Source organism: Engystomops pustulosus, chromosome 11 (assembly GCF_040894005.1).
Source record: "Engystomops pustulosus chromosome 11, aEngPut4.maternal, whole genome shotgun sequence".
NCBI lineage: Eukaryota > Metazoa > Chordata > Amphibia > Anura > Leptodactylidae > Engystomops > Engystomops pustulosus.
This window is the reverse complement of record NC_092421.1, coordinates 9447950-9463220: the sequence shown is the minus strand read 5'-3', so window position 1 is coordinate 9463220 and position 15271 is coordinate 9447950. Positions and strand designations below refer to the sequence as shown.

The window sequence follows — 15271 nt, the reverse complement described above, 5'->3', positions numbered from 1 at the left end:
TGCACTCTTGTAATGAAACCGGCGCACAGAGAAGACGGGCCGCGGCGCGGGACATAGGCAGCACCGGAGGAGGTAAGTACATGTTTATTGTGTTTAAATAGCCCTCCCCAGCCCGGCCATAAAAAATTTTTTAAACCCGGATAACCCCTTTAAAGATTGACTTCCTTCTGCTCAGGTGTAGACCAAGGTGAGAAATCCAGATATCACCTTGTACACACAAATACAAGAACAAGTAATGGTCACCAAGGCGCTAGTAGTGTAGGGGCATCATGCAAGATTCCCATTCTTGTGACCCGGGTTCGAGTCCCGGCTAGCGCAGCCTGTTGTGTTTTATTCTATGAAAATTGTAGCTAAATACTAAATTGTAGCTACTAATAATAATTGTCTGTAAGAATTGTTAATTATAAGACGACAATTGAATGCCAAAAAAATTTAATTTACAAGGCAATTTGCTACCAAACAGGTAAAAAAATCTATTTGGCTTAGTGGGTCAGGCATATTCCTTGTATGATTAGGTTTTGTGATATGAAATTGAAACTAAATCCCAGAGTAATAGCAATAAATGTAGAAGAGGTAATTGTCCACTTTCACACTCATTATGATACATACATGGATTTTGCTTAACAATACATAAAACATCTCTACTAAACCAGGTCAATCACTGACTGTGCAATACCTTTTTGGGCCTATAGTTTACAGCCAGATTTACGTGTCAAATCCACATAGTTTATACAGTGATCTTCGTTGTGGGTGTAGGAGAGAGAGTTATAGTGGAATATTCTGGTACATCCGGTTCAGGGATGTTTCTGGAATCCACATTCCAGCCATTTGTGAGGAGTCTCCCAGAGACTTCCATTGATATGATAATAGAGTCAAGGAGCCATGAACACAGCTGCAGACAATGGTCGGGGGAGGTGAACAGGTGATGTGATGTGAAGGTAACAACTGGTGTGATATAAGACCATTGTAACATTGTAACATTGTGCTGTGTCCTAAGTCTCTGTGTAACAGTTTCCACCCTGCTGTCACCCTGTGAACATCACAGTAATAAACCTACAACTGAGCGGCCTGCTTGGATCCTTATTGTCAAACCTTGAGAATCTGCAACTGTATAACGCAAATTGCCATACCTGTTTGGGGCTATACAGCCAGATTTACGTGTGAAATCCACATAGTTTATACAGAGATTTTCGCTGAAATTACAAAGTGTCAGTTGTGGGGTGTCTGTATAACGCAAATTGCCATACCTGTTTGCGGCTATAGTTTAGAGCCAGATTAACATGTCAAATCCACGTAGTTTATAAACTACCATCTCAGACAGAAAGGTGGCAGGTCGAGCAGGCAGAGGTCGCAGCACAGTAATAGTACTAGTAGTAGGGGTGATTCTGTGAGGCCAGAACTGCCGTTGTCATCTAGTGGCAGTGTGTTGATCAACAACCCAAAAGTTGTTGAATGGTTGACTAGGTCATCCAATTCCTCAAATATAACATCTGACAACCCCAGCCAAGAGTCCGTGGGTTCCTCAGATACAACAATTAGTTGGCATGGCCCAGTAGCAGGTCAGTGGGCCTCACCTGTCCTCAACCAGGCTCTGTCCTGTTCCTTTCCTGCAGCCAGAGAGCTACTAGGTGGTCTGGGCTCAGCGCCCCTATTCAGCGAGGATGAAGTGTTTGAGGACAGTCAGCAGCTGCTTGGCATGAAGAGGTGGGGCAGACTTCCGCTGCTTCCTGCAGTAGGCAGGCTGTGCATATTGACATCGGTGAGGAGAGTAGCAGTGACCGGGAAACGCAAATTGACGATGATGTAGCCGATTGCACTTGGGAGCCGGGTGTAGCAGGGGATTCACCATTGTCAGGCGAAGAGAGTGTCAGCTTGTGGAGCAGGCAGCAAGTCACTACTGTGGCCGTGAGTCAGCAGGGTGGCAGCAGTGTGAGTCCGGTGGGGGCTGAACTGGAGGAGGAGGAGGACATTGGAGCACAAGCAGAGTCTGCGGAAATCAGTGGTTTTTCCACTCAGGTGACAAGAGAGGAGGAGCAGGAGCATCCGGAGGAGGTAGAAGACGAGGCAGATGACCCTAAAGCACTGTGGCAGTATACAGTAGATATGGAGGCCGGGAGTCCCTCAGAGTCACTTGCACAGATGGCCCGCAGCATGCTGCTTTGCCTAACTAGTGACAGCCGAATAGTTGACATCCAGCATAGGGATGAGTTTTGGCTCTCCGCCCTCTTGGACCCTTGCTACCGGTCAAAAATGCAGAGAGGGAGGAACAACTGGCATACTTTAGAGAAATACTGTGCACACAGTTGTCTACGTGCGCCATTGTCCATCCTCTGTCAGGTCTGACTGGGGGATTCCTGGCAGTCATCGCTCACGTACTACTACCACGGCTGCTGTGGGGAGCTGGGGGGGTAGGAGCAGTAGCAGTTCTATCAACAGCAGCTTAAATAATTCCTTAATGAGCAACTTCCTTCACCCGTCTACTGAGAAGGGTAGCCGCCACCAGCAGCAGCAATCCAATAGAAAACCTTGTCCAACACAAGACAGCAAAAGGTGAGGATGTGTCCTTCTTAAATCTCAAGAACCTAAAATCATGGACATAAAAATATCTCAACCTCAAGACATTGTCCCAGAATTAGCCCTAAGAGGTTAGTTGGTTGCAAAAGGCGTATTGACCCGTCATCAGCCAAGACACAAATGTCTCAGTCTTAATTCTTGTCTGTGCCTTTTTCCATAAAAGTTCCCGGAACACACCCTGTATTCTAAAAAGTAGTCGGAAAGGCAGCCATACATATATACTCACCGGCACTTTATTAGGTCCACCATGCTAGTAACGGGTTGGACCCCCTTTTGCCTTCAGAACAGCCTCAATTCTTCGTGGCATAGATACAACAAGGTGCTGGAAGCTCCTCAGAGATTTTGCTCCATATTGACATGATGGCATCACACAGTTGCCGCAGATTTGTCGGCTGCACATTCATGATGCGAATCTCCCGTTCCACCACATCCCAAAGATGCTCTATTGGATTGAGATCTGGTGACTGTGGAGGCCATTTGAGTCCAGTGACCTCATTGTCATGTTCAAGAAACCAGTCTGAGATGATTCCAGCTTTATGACATGGCGCATTATCCTGCTGAAAGTAGCCATCAGATGTTACAGGGTACATTGTGCTCATAAAGGGATGGACATGGGCAGCAACAATACTCAGGTAGGCTGTGGCGTTGTACCAAGGGGCCCAAAGAGTGCCAAGAAAATATTCCCCACACCATGACACCACCACCACCAGCCTGAACCGTTGATACAAGGCAGGATGGATCCATGCTTTCATGTTGTTGACGCTAAATTCTGACCCTACCATCCGAATGTCGCAGCAGAAATCGAGACTCATCAGACCAGGCAACGTTTTTCCAATCTTCTACTGTCCAATATCGATGAGCTTGTGCAAATTGTAGCCTCAGTTTCCTGTTCTTAGCTGAAAGGAGTGGCACCCGGTGTGGTCTTCTGCTGCTGTAGCCCATCTGCCTCAAAGTTGGACGTACTGTGCGTTCAGAGATGCTCTTCTGCCTACCTTGGTTGTAACGGGTGGCGATTTGAGTCACTGTTGCCTTTCTATCAGCTCGAACCAGTCTGCCCATTCTCCTCTGACCTCTGGCATCAACAAGGTATTTCCGCCCACAGAACTGCCGCTCACTGGCCTCAAATCACCTTTCTTCCCCATACTGATGCTCGGTTTGAACTGCAGGAGATTGTCTTGACCATGTCTACATGCCTAAATGCACTGAGTTGCCGCCATGTGATTGGCTGATTAGAAATGAAGTGTTAACGAGCAGTTGGACAGGTGTACCTAATAAAGTGGCCGGTGAGTGTATATATGTAGTATACGTAAAGGTGGGAGCAGAAGGGTCTTATGTAATTTATACAGTTCGACAAACCCCATTTTACAACCTATTTTTTTCTGTTGAAATTTAGGTCCCTATTGACTTCAATGTGGTTCGTGTTCAAGGTCAAGTCACCGAACACAAACTTTTTCGCAAAGGTTGTCCGAACTGGATAAACCCTTAATATTATGGACCTGCTTATCCATATTTTCTGTTTTAGTGGTAGAAATCAATTACGATACAAAGCCGTATGCTATGGCAGCGTAACGGTTTCTCCACCGCTTATTCACAGTCAGGGTCGGCTCCAGGTTTCAGGGTGACAGAGCCTCAGTGGGCCCCTTTGCAGTGAACTCATGTGGCGGAATAAAAAAATTCAGAAACTTAAAAAGTCTCCAGTTAATGAAAATATTCCCATAGTTTATCATCCTAAAAAGTGAAGCCCCTCACCCCCCAATGGATTCCTTATCTACAGCCTTATGTGGGCCCCCCCTGCAGCTCACGGCCCCAGCACTTGCCCGGAAAAGCTAAGAGCTGGCGCCGGCCCTGTTTATAGTCATGGCTGATCTATTCAATGGTATCAGCATTTTAGGCGTCTAGCCCCCATACACTCAGCTGGAGAGGTGGAGGGGTGATGGCTCCTCACCCCTCCCCTCTCTACAGGGAGGCCAAATATAAAGCATGCTCCATCTTTTATCAACTATAGCACGATACGGTGACACGTACAGTGTGTGCACAATGTACTCCTATGGCTGCCGTATGTAAGATGCCGTACATACAGCAAACATATGGGTGACATATATGGTGGTGTAAAACGGGGCTTAAAGGACATTACTATCAGTTTTAACTATGGTAGATGTGTCTCACTTCTTTACTATAACTCTATATGGCGCAGCAATATATGTCATTGGAGAGCCTTGTCTTTTAACTCCTTAAAGGGGTTTTCCCATCTGGACATTCACATTTAATTTAATTCATTTGCCATATGTAAACATTTCTTCAATTGGATGTTAATAAAAAAAATGTTCCTGTGTGAAGATAAATTCTCATAATTGTAGCCATGTTGTCCCTTAGAAACGAGATAGCTTCCTTGGATACGACCACCCCACACTCTAGCAGCGGTGGCCAGACATGCGTTATTGAGTCCTGCCTGACCACCTGGATTCAGCTATCATTATCTCACGACGGCTGTGGTGTTATGCAATAGCTCCCGGACATTTTATATACAAAAACCTTTTGTTTCTTTATACAATCCCTTCAGCAGAGGTGGTCGTATCCAAGGACACAATCTTGTTTCTAAGGGACCAAATGACTACATTTATGATAAATTACACAGGTAATTGTTTTCTTAATAACATCTAATTAAAAAATGTTTATATATGGCAGATTTATTAAATTGAATATGAATGCCAAGAGGAGAATTCCCCCTTAAGGACGCAGGTTTTTTTTAACTTATTTTTAGCTTCAAAAATCTATAACTTTTTAATTTTTCCGTGTACAGAGCTGTGTGAGGGCTTATTTTGTGCGTAACAAATTTACTACTCAGTGATATTATTTATTATGCCATGCCATGTACTGGGAAGCAGGAAAAAAAGTTCCAAACTTGTTTGCGTCACGTTTTTGTGGGCTCAGTTTTTACGACAGTGTGCTCCAAATAACACCAGTGCTTTATACTTCGGTGCACGGAGCTGGGGGAGGTGTCATTTTTTGCAAAATGAGCCGACGTTTTCATTTCTACCATTTTGAGGTCTGTGCAACATTTTGATCACTTTTTATTCCATTTTTTAAGTAAAATAGTCTAAAAGTCGTGTTTTGGACATTTGGGTGCTATTTTCCTTTATGAGGGGTCACGGCCAGGGGGTTGGTATACTCATTAGAAATTGGTGATCAAACTTGGCGGAGTGTTTTGGTATTTTATCCACTGAGAATTTGTACATTTTATGAAAAACACATTCATTTAGCCCAAAAAAATGTAAATTTCATAATTGCACACAATTTTTTTTTAACCCCTGTAAAAGAATTAAAGGGTTAACAAACTTCGTAAAAGTTTTTTACATACGTTGAGGGGTGTAGTTTGTATAATGGGGTCATTTATGGAGTTTTACTTTTATTTAGGTCTCTTAAAGTGACTTGAAACCTGAGCAGTAGCAAGATTTTGTGTTTTTTTTATGAAAATGTGAAAAATCGTACCTAACGTTCAAAGTTCCATAAGGAACTCACAGCGCATGCTGCCCGGGTCTCCTGCTGTAAATTGGAACTGAACTCAGCTTGTTAGTGCAGTTCCAGATTGTAGCGTTCGGGCCGGGAGATGCTGGCAGCACACGTTCCGAGTGTAGAAGGGGCCTAACATTTTACAAAAATGAGAAGTTGCATAAAAAACCAAGTCCACATAAAGCAGAAAATGGGGCAGATTTACTTACCCGGTCCATTCGCGATCCAGCGGCGCGTTCTCTGCGCTGGATTCAGGTCCGGCCAGGATTCACTAAGGCAGTTCCTCCGCCGTCCACCAGGTGTCGCTGCTGCGCAGAAGTCCGCCGAGGTCCGCCGGAGTTCATGATCCTATTCCTGGTGCAGGTAAGAACGTGTCCAGCGACACTTTTTTTTTTTAAATGCGTCAGTTTCTCCGAATTCGTCAGGTTTTCGATCGGCCACGCCCCCCGATTTCCGTCACGTGCATGCCAGCAGCGATGCACCACAATCCGATCGCGTGCACCAAAAACCAGGGGCAATTCAGGGAAAATCAGTGCAAATCGGAAATATTCAGGTAACACGTTGGGAAAACGCGAATCGGCCCCTTAGTAAATGACCACCATTCTGTTAAAGAGGACCTGTAACCTAAAATTTCGGCACTAGGAGCTGCTTACTAAAGAAAACCTCTGGTAATGCTATCTAACACTGCGGCGGGGTACAGTGTAATCATCGGACCGCTTGCAAAGCGGTCTGATATATTCATGAGGGGGCGGTCCGAGGCTCTGCCTCTTCCCAGGATAGCCCCGCTCGCTCCATAGACCGCACGTCATGCGGCAGTCACCGCCCCTAACCACGGCCCAACCCCACCCCCTCATGAATACATCGGACCGCTTTGCGAGTGTTAGATGGTAGGAGGTTTCTGGTAACGCTATCACTCTAACACTGCGGCGTTTGATAAAGCACTAGGAGCGGCTTACTTTAGTAATCAGTGCCTAGTGCCGAAATTTTAGGTGACAGGTCCTCTTTAATGTTAGTTATTAAGTTTTTTTGCTGTTATGACTGTGTGTGAAAAAAGTATTTTGAATTTCGAAAAATTTTCCAAATTTTCACCAAATATCAGGGTTTTTTTTTCATAAAACAAAAAACACACCACCAAAAGTTTTCAACTAACGTAAAGTACAAAGTGTCACGAGAAAACCATTTAAAAATCACTCGGATATGTGAAAGCTTCCAGAGTTATAACCACTTATAGTCACGCAGGGCAGATATGATAAAATGGGCGGGGTCAGGAAGGTGAAAAGGGGCTTCGGCGGCCGAGGGGTTAATAATATGATTTATTATTAGATCAACCTGGCAGGACCTTTCCTACTACATCAAAGGTCCCGCAGTGACACTCAGACAGCATCGTGGGCAGAAGAATATAAAAAGATTATGGATTTCGGAAAAACATGCAGAACGAGGATAAAGTCCTGTAGGGGGTTAATTAAAATTTAGCAACTAATGAATGACAGCACAGACTGGAAACGAAAACATGATGGCGACATTTTTTCATGGTTGTAAGGCGTGAAACCCCTCTGTAACGTGATGGGGGACCCCAAGCTGAGGTTACAATCAGCACATTTGGAATGAATTAGATATTGATACATGTAACATCTCTCCATAGACTTGATGCCCTTGGTGTTTCTATCCATTATGCTCTATATTGTATATTTATAAAAATATATATTTATATTTATTTTACTTTATTAATGTATTTTACAATAAAATGTTAAAAAAAATGATAAAATGAAATGAATAAAAAAAAAAATAAAAAGTTTCTGCGCTAGCCGGGACTCGAACCCGGGTCGCAAGAATGGGAATCTTGCATGATACCCCTACACTACTAGCGCTCACTGTTGATGTTCTTGTATCTGGTATGTGATATACATGAGGTCACATGCAGCCGAACTCAGCCCGAACTCCCTTTACGTGAATATAACTAATGGACAGAGTGAATGAAAGTGCAGCTGACTATTCAGTAACATTTCCAGTAATAATCAGTATAGAATCCCTATAGAGTATTCTTACTTACCATCAATGCTGTGACGTGGATCTACATATCTACAGGAAAAAACATATCTGCAGGAAAACATTTCCGATTAAAAAAAAAAAAAAAATTACATAACACAATATTCAATTAAAAAACAAAATTGTAAAAGTAAAATAAAAAAAAGATTTCAGCCAGGCCCCAGCGAGATTTGAACTCGCGACCCCTGGTTTACAAGACCAGTGCTCTAACCCCTGAGCTATGGAGCCCTGCGCTAGGCAGCAGGCTGATTTTTCGGTATGTGTCATGCGCAGTGAGGGACGTGCGCCCCCTGCTGCCGAGAGAAGGGTATGAGCTGCGTGTAGTGCTGATACTATGTGGACATTGCGTTCACCGGAGCTGATTCCATGCCAAGCAGAGACCGTCCAGGTACAGGAGACCGAGGAATTCGCAGGAATTACACATGTGCCCCATTTTTTTTTTAAAAAGAAAGTGTAAAATATAAAACATTTAGATGTCACATTGCAGAGTCTCCAAGTCTATGTGTAATATGTGCTGACCTCCAGCAGTGACCCCTGACCCCAGCGATGACATATGACCCCACTTCTGTGGCAGGTTACATTAAACCTCCCGTTATTAATAGTGGAAAATAAGCGCCATTTATCCCCCCGCTATATATAGCTGAGACATTAGGGAAATTATTATTTTATGCACACTTCAAACAGACAAACCTCTGATGCGGGCTATATCGGGCTCTGTCCTGGCGCCCAGGACAAAAGGGGTGGCAGCTAAAAAATGTTAATGCCATCAAATTATATACCTCACCCCCCCCCCCAGCTGCTCCCCTAATATAATATCCCCCCATCTGCTTCCCTGATATTATCCCCCCCTTCTGCTTCCCTGATATTATATCCCCCCATCTGCTTCCCTGATATTATATCCCCCAGCTGCTCCCCTGATATTATATCCCCCAGCTGCTTCTCTGATATTATATCCCCCAGCTGCTCCCCTAATATTATATCCCCCCAGCTGCTCCCCTGATATTATATCCCCCCAGCTGCTCCCCTAATATTATATCCCCCCATCTGCTTCCCTGATATTATCCCCCCCTTCTGCTTCCCTGATATTATATCCCCCCATCTGCTTCCCTGATATTATATCCCCCAGCTGCTCCCCTAATATTATATCCCCCCTTCTGCTTCCCTGATATTATATCCCCCCAGCTGCTCCCCTAATATTATATCCCCCCAGCTGCTCCCCTGATATTATATCCCCCCAGCTGCTCCCCTAATATTATATCCCCCCATCTGCTTCCCTGATATTATCCCCCCCTTCTGCTTCCCTGATATTATATCCCCCCATCTGCTTCCCTGATATTATATCCCCCAGCTGCTCCCCTAATATTATATCCCCCCTTCTGCTTCCCTGATATTATATCCCCCCAGCTGCTCCCCTAATATTATATCCCCCCAGCTGCTCCCCTGATATTATATCCCCCCAGCTGCTCCCCTAATATTATATCCCCCCATCTGCTTCCCTGATATTATCCCCCCCTTCTGCTTCCCTGATATTATATCCCCCCATCTGCTTCCCTGATATTATATCCCCCAGCTGCTCCCCTAATATTATATCCCCCCTTCTGCTTCCCTGATATTATATCCCCCCAGCTGCTCCCCTAATATTATATCCCCCCAGCTGCTCCCCTGATATTATATCCCCCCAGCTGCTCCCCTAATATTATATCCCCCCAGCTGCTCCCCTAATATTATATCCCCCCAGCTGCTCCCCTGATAATATATCCCCCCATCTGCTCCCCTAATATTATATCCCCCCATCTGCTCCCCTAATATTATATCCCCCCATCTGCTTTCCTGATATTATATTCCCCCAGCTAAGATATTAAAAAGAAGTGGCTCCAACACTGACCCGTGTGGCCTCCACTGGTAACATCAACCCAATCTGGGAATGCGCCATTAATGACGACCCTCTGTTTTCTATCACTAAGCCAAATACACAGATTTTCCCCGTGCCCCAGCAGTCTCATTTTATGTGCCAACCTTTCATGCAGCACTGTATCCAATGGCTTGGAAAAGTCCAGATAAACAACATCTACAGCCTCCCCCAGGTCCAGACTGGAATTTAGAACTAAGATGATGTCACATTCATTAGTCGTGCAACAACTGGCCCTATCACTGGCCATAGAAGGTGTCACATGCACAACAAACATGACTTCATCACAGTCGGCGAGGAATGGGGAAGTCATCATGGAAAACACAGATGACCTCAGCAGGGATATAGTTTTTCTCTCCAAATAAATCCTGCCCATTTGGAAAACGGACATGTGCACTAAGGAGCTGAATTTTTGGGTTTGTATGGAAGACATGCTGTAATGCAAGCTCATTTGTTGGTGTCAAATAATAAACGTGATGACATTGATATTGTAATGCTTTTTTTCTACGTTTTTATAAGATATTGGGGGTCATTTACTAAGGGCCCGAATCGCTATTTTTCTTCGGGTTTCCCGAAAATTAACAATTTGCGCCGAATTGCCCCGGGTTTTTGGCGCACGCAATCATCGGCATCGGCATGCACGCGACAGAAATCAGGGGGCGTGGCCGTCGGAAAATACGACGGATTTGGAAAAAACGTGGAATTAAAAAAAATAATTGTGTCGCAAAATCAATCACTCACATGCACCAGGAATAGGATGGTGAACTCCAACGAACCTCGGCGCAGCAGCGACACCTGGTGGACATCGGGCGCACGACCTTAGTGAATCGCCGGAAGATCCGAATTTTAGGGTTTGTATGGAAGATTTCAGTTCTCCAGCTCTGAAGGCATCTGGGAAAAGCTAATTGTTGAGGTTCATGCTGCATTCATATGTTGGGTCCCTTTGCGATCCCCGCTGTGCGTTGTCCGCCGGAATACCCATCTTCCATGATTCATGAAGATCATGCGCCCGATTTCCTGAATGTGTCGCTTCCCCGATCAGGTCCGCCGGAGTTCACCATCTTCCTCCCGGTGTATGTAAGTGCATGGCTTGCGACACAAATTTAATTTTTTTAAAATCCCGCGCGTAGTCCGAATCCATCGGCTTGACCCCAATTCGCGTGAAAGCCGGCACAATTGCGACACAAAACGACAAAATCCCCAGCGCGATTCCAGAAAAACCGGGAAACCCAACAGAAATGCGGCCACGGGACCCTTAGTAAATAAGCCCCGTTGTGTTGGGATTGCGTTTCTAAACACAACGCAAATGTACGTGAGGTAATATGTGAAGTAATATTCACTGCAATATGTGCGAGGAAATATGTGAGGTAATAGTAATACAGTGGCTACAAAAAGTATTCAGACTCCTTTAAATTTTTCACTCTTTCTTTCATTGAAGCCAATTGTTAAGATTAAAAAAAAGTTCTCATTAATATACTAATGTGCTCAATAATGTACACTCTTCCCCCATCTTGACAGAAAAAAATCTGAAATGTAGGTATTTTTGTTAATTTATAGAAGAAAAACTCAAATATTACATGGCCATAAGTATTCAGACCCTTTGCTGTGACATTCAAATGCTGTCCGTTTCCTTCTGATCCTTCTTGAAATGGTTCTACTCCTTCATTAGAGTCCAGCTGTGTTTAATTAAGCAGATTGGACTTGATTAGGAAAGGCACACTGTCCATATCAGATCTCAGACCTCACAGTGCATGTCAGAGCACATGTGAATCATGAGGTCTAAGGAACTGCACAAGGAGCTCAGAGACAGAATTGTGGCAATTCACAGAACTGGCCAAGGTTACCAAAGAATTTCTGCAACAATCAAGGTTCATATAAGCACAGTGGCCTTCATAATCCTAACATGGAAGAAGTTTGAGACAACCACAACTCTTCCTCGACCGGGCTGTCTAGCCAAACTAAGCAATCATAGGAGAAGAGCCTTGATGAGAGAGATAAAGAAGAACCCCAAGATCATAGTAGCTGACCTCCAGAGATGCATTAGATAGAGTTCCACAAAGTCAGCTATCACTGCAGCCTCCACCAATCGAGGCTTTATGGCCAAGGCTGTTGCTGGAAGCCTCTTCTCAGTGCAAGACATATGAAAGCCACATACAGTGTACAAAACACCTGAAGGACCCAGACTATGAGAAATAAGATTCTCTGGTCTGAGATGAAGACTGAACTTTTTGGTGTTAATTCTAAGTGGTGGAGAAAACCAGGCGCTGCTCATCCCCTGCCATATACAATCCCAGCAGTGACACATAGGGGGCAGCATCATGCAATGGGGGCAGAGACAGCACTACTGGTTGTAAGTAACCTCTTGGCGCTCTGCTTCTGATATACCGGACGCTGAGCGCTTGGCATTAACACTCAGCGTCCGATATAACGGACATAAAACTGATGGCGGCTCAGTTCATAAACGGAGCTGAGCAGGCATCAAAAACACGGGGTGTCAGCTGTAACTAACAGCTGAAACCCCAGTGTAGACGCGGTTGGAGTGAGCGCAACTACGGCGCTTAAACTGCCTGCTGGGTTTCTCTCCCCCACGATCGTAATGCCAACCCCCCAACGCACCGCCTTAGGGGTTAGGTTTTATTTTGAGAAATTTGGTAAAAAGTAAGAAAAAATATCTAGGTCTGGTATCCACGTCATCGTACTGACCCATGTAATAAAAATAAGATGTTTATTAGGTTATACAGTGAACACCAAGAAAAGTAAGTCAAAAATCAATTACATAATTGATACTTTTCTACTCGTCCATGCCCCAAGAAGTTATTTACTAAGGGTCCTGCGGCCGCATTTCCGACAGTTTTTCCGACGTTCTCGGGGATAGCGCCACTGGGACAGGTATTTAGTAGGCGATTGTGTCACACATAATCGGATTTTGTTGCAATCGCGACACAAAGCAAGGGGCGGGCCGTCAGGCGATCCGACGGATTCAGACAAACCGCGGGATTTAACATAAAAATTGTGTCGCAAGCCAAGCACTTACATGCACCAGGAATAAGAAGCTGAACTCCGGCGGACCTGAGCGGGGAAGCGGATAATGCAGGATATGGGGCGCACAATCTTCTTGATCCGCGTCAGACAATGCACTTTTGGGATCTCCTCCGGACCAGGTAAGTAAATGTGCCCCAATATGTTTTCAACAATAGGGGATACTAACAATCAACTATCACTGGAAAATATTTTCATAAAAAAAACAGTAAAATTAAATTTTGTAGCCTACATAAGGGCAGCAATGTCTATAGGCAGCTGCAGGGTGCTCCTTCCCTGTGTCCCTGCGTGTGCCCCCGGAGCCCGGTGGAACTTACCTCCCCTGGTTCCAGCGGCGGTCTCTCTGTCTCTCGCCCGATAATTGGCACTGGCCTGCCATAAGTTCCTGCCCCTTCCTATGACCCTTGCCGGATCTTCAAGCCATTCCTGTGAAGAGAAAGCCCTCCGTGTTCCTGTGTCTCCAGCGTTACCAATGTTCCTCTGTGTTCTTGTGTCTCTAGCGTTACCAGTGTTCCTCTGTGTTACTGTGTCTCCAGAGTTACCAGTGTTCCTCTGTGTTACTGTGTCTCCAGAGTTACCAGTGTTCCTCTGTGTTACTGTGTCTCCAGAGTTACCAGTGTTCCTCTGTGTTACTGTGTCTCCAGAGTTACCAGTGTTCCTCTGTGTTCCTGTGTCTCCAGCGTTACCAGTGTTCCTCTGTGTTCCTGTGTCTCCAGCGTTACCAGTGTTCCTCTGTGTTCCTGTGTCTCCAGCGTTACCAGTGTTCCTCGGTGTTCCTGTGTCTCCAGCGTTACCAGTGTTCCTCTGTGTTCCTGTGTCTCTAGCGTTACCAGTGTTCCTCGGTGTTCCTGTGTCTCTAGCGTTACCAGTGTTCCTCGGTGTTCCTGTGTCTCCAGCGTTACCAGTGTTCCTCGGTGTTACTGTGTCTCCAGCGTTACCAGTGTTCCTCGGTGTTACTGTGTCTCCAGCGTTACCACTGTTCCTCGGTGCTCCTGTGTCTCCAGCCTTTCTCCGTGTTCCTGTGTCTCCAGCGCTCCTCCATTTTCCTGTGTCTCTAGCGTTACCAGTGTTCCTCCGTGTTCCTGTGTTTCTGTTCCGTGTGCCAGGGTGTGCCAGCTCCAGGTTCCTGACGCGAGTCCTTCTGTCTTCTGCATCGCTACCTTGGCTACCACCGCAGGCTAGTCGCACCTGTGGAATGCTCCTGCAGGGTGCTCCTTCCCTGTGTCCCTGCGTGTGCCCCCGGAGCCCGGTGGAACTTACCTCCCCTGGTTCCAGTGGCGGTCTCTCTGGCTCTCGCCCGATAATTGGCACTGGCCTGCCATAAGTTCCTGCCCCTTCCTATGACCCTTGCCGGAACTTCAAGCCATTCCTGTGAAGATAAAGCCCTCCGTGTTCCTGTGTCTTCAGCGTTACCAGTGTTCCTCTGTGTTCCTGTGTCTCTAGCGTTACCAGTGTTCCTTGGTGTTCCTGTTTCTCCAGCGTTACCAGTGTTCCTCGGTGTTACTGTGTCTCCAGAGTTACCAGTGTTCCTCTGTGTTCCTGTGTCTCCAGCGTTACCAGTGTTCCTCTGTGTTCCTGTGTCTCTAGCGTTACCAGTGTTCCTCGGTGTTCCTGTTTCTCCAGCGTTACCAGTGTTCCTCGGTGCTACTGTGTCTCCAGAGTTACCACTGTTCCTCGGTGCTCCTGTGTCTCCAGCCTTTCTCCGTGTTCCTGTGTCTCCAGCGTTCCTCCATTTTCCTGTGTCTCTAGCGTTACCAGTGTTCCTCTGTGTTCCTGTGTCTCCAGCGTTACCAGTGTTCCTCAGTGTTCCTGTGTCTCCAGCGTTACCAGTCTTCCTCGGTGTTACTGTGTCTCCAGCGTTACCAGTGTTCCTCGGTGTTACTGTGTCTCCAGCGTTACCACTGTTCCTCGGTGCTCCTGTGTCTCCACCCTTCCTCCGTGTTCCTGTGTCTCCAGCGTTCCTCCATTTTCCTGTGTCTCTAGCGTTACCAGTGTTCCTCCGTGTTCCTGTGTTTCTGTTCCGTGTGCCAGGGTGTGCCAGCTCCAGGTTCCTGACGCGAGTCCTTCTGTCTTCTGCATCGCTACCTTGGCTACCACCGCGGGCTAGTCGCACCTGTGGAATGACCTGATGGTATCCTGCCACAGCAAGACCATCTTGCTTTGTGGTGGGCTCTGGTGAAGGCCAGGTGCCAC

The 15271-nt window shown here is 45.9% G+C and overlaps 3 non-coding genes across 3 annotated transcripts; 1 reads left to right on the top strand and 2 right to left on the bottom strand.

Annotated features, from left to right (window-relative positions):
- Positions 1–247: 247 nt before the first annotated feature.
- TRNAG-CCC (transfer RNA glycine (anticodon CCC)) lies at positions 248–318 on the top strand. The gene has a single exon. It is a non-coding gene; the product is annotated as a tRNA-Gly (tRNA).
- Positions 319–7881: 7563 nt separating this feature from the next.
- Positions 7882–7952, bottom strand: TRNAG-CCC (transfer RNA glycine (anticodon CCC)). Its single transcript has one exon. It is a non-coding gene; the product is annotated as a tRNA-Gly (tRNA).
- Positions 7953–8285: 333 nt separating this feature from the next.
- On the bottom strand, positions 8286–8358 carry TRNAT-UGU (transfer RNA threonine (anticodon UGU)). Its single transcript has one exon. It is a non-coding gene; the product is annotated as a tRNA-Thr (tRNA).
- Between the last annotated feature and the right edge of the window lie 6913 nt (positions 8359–15271).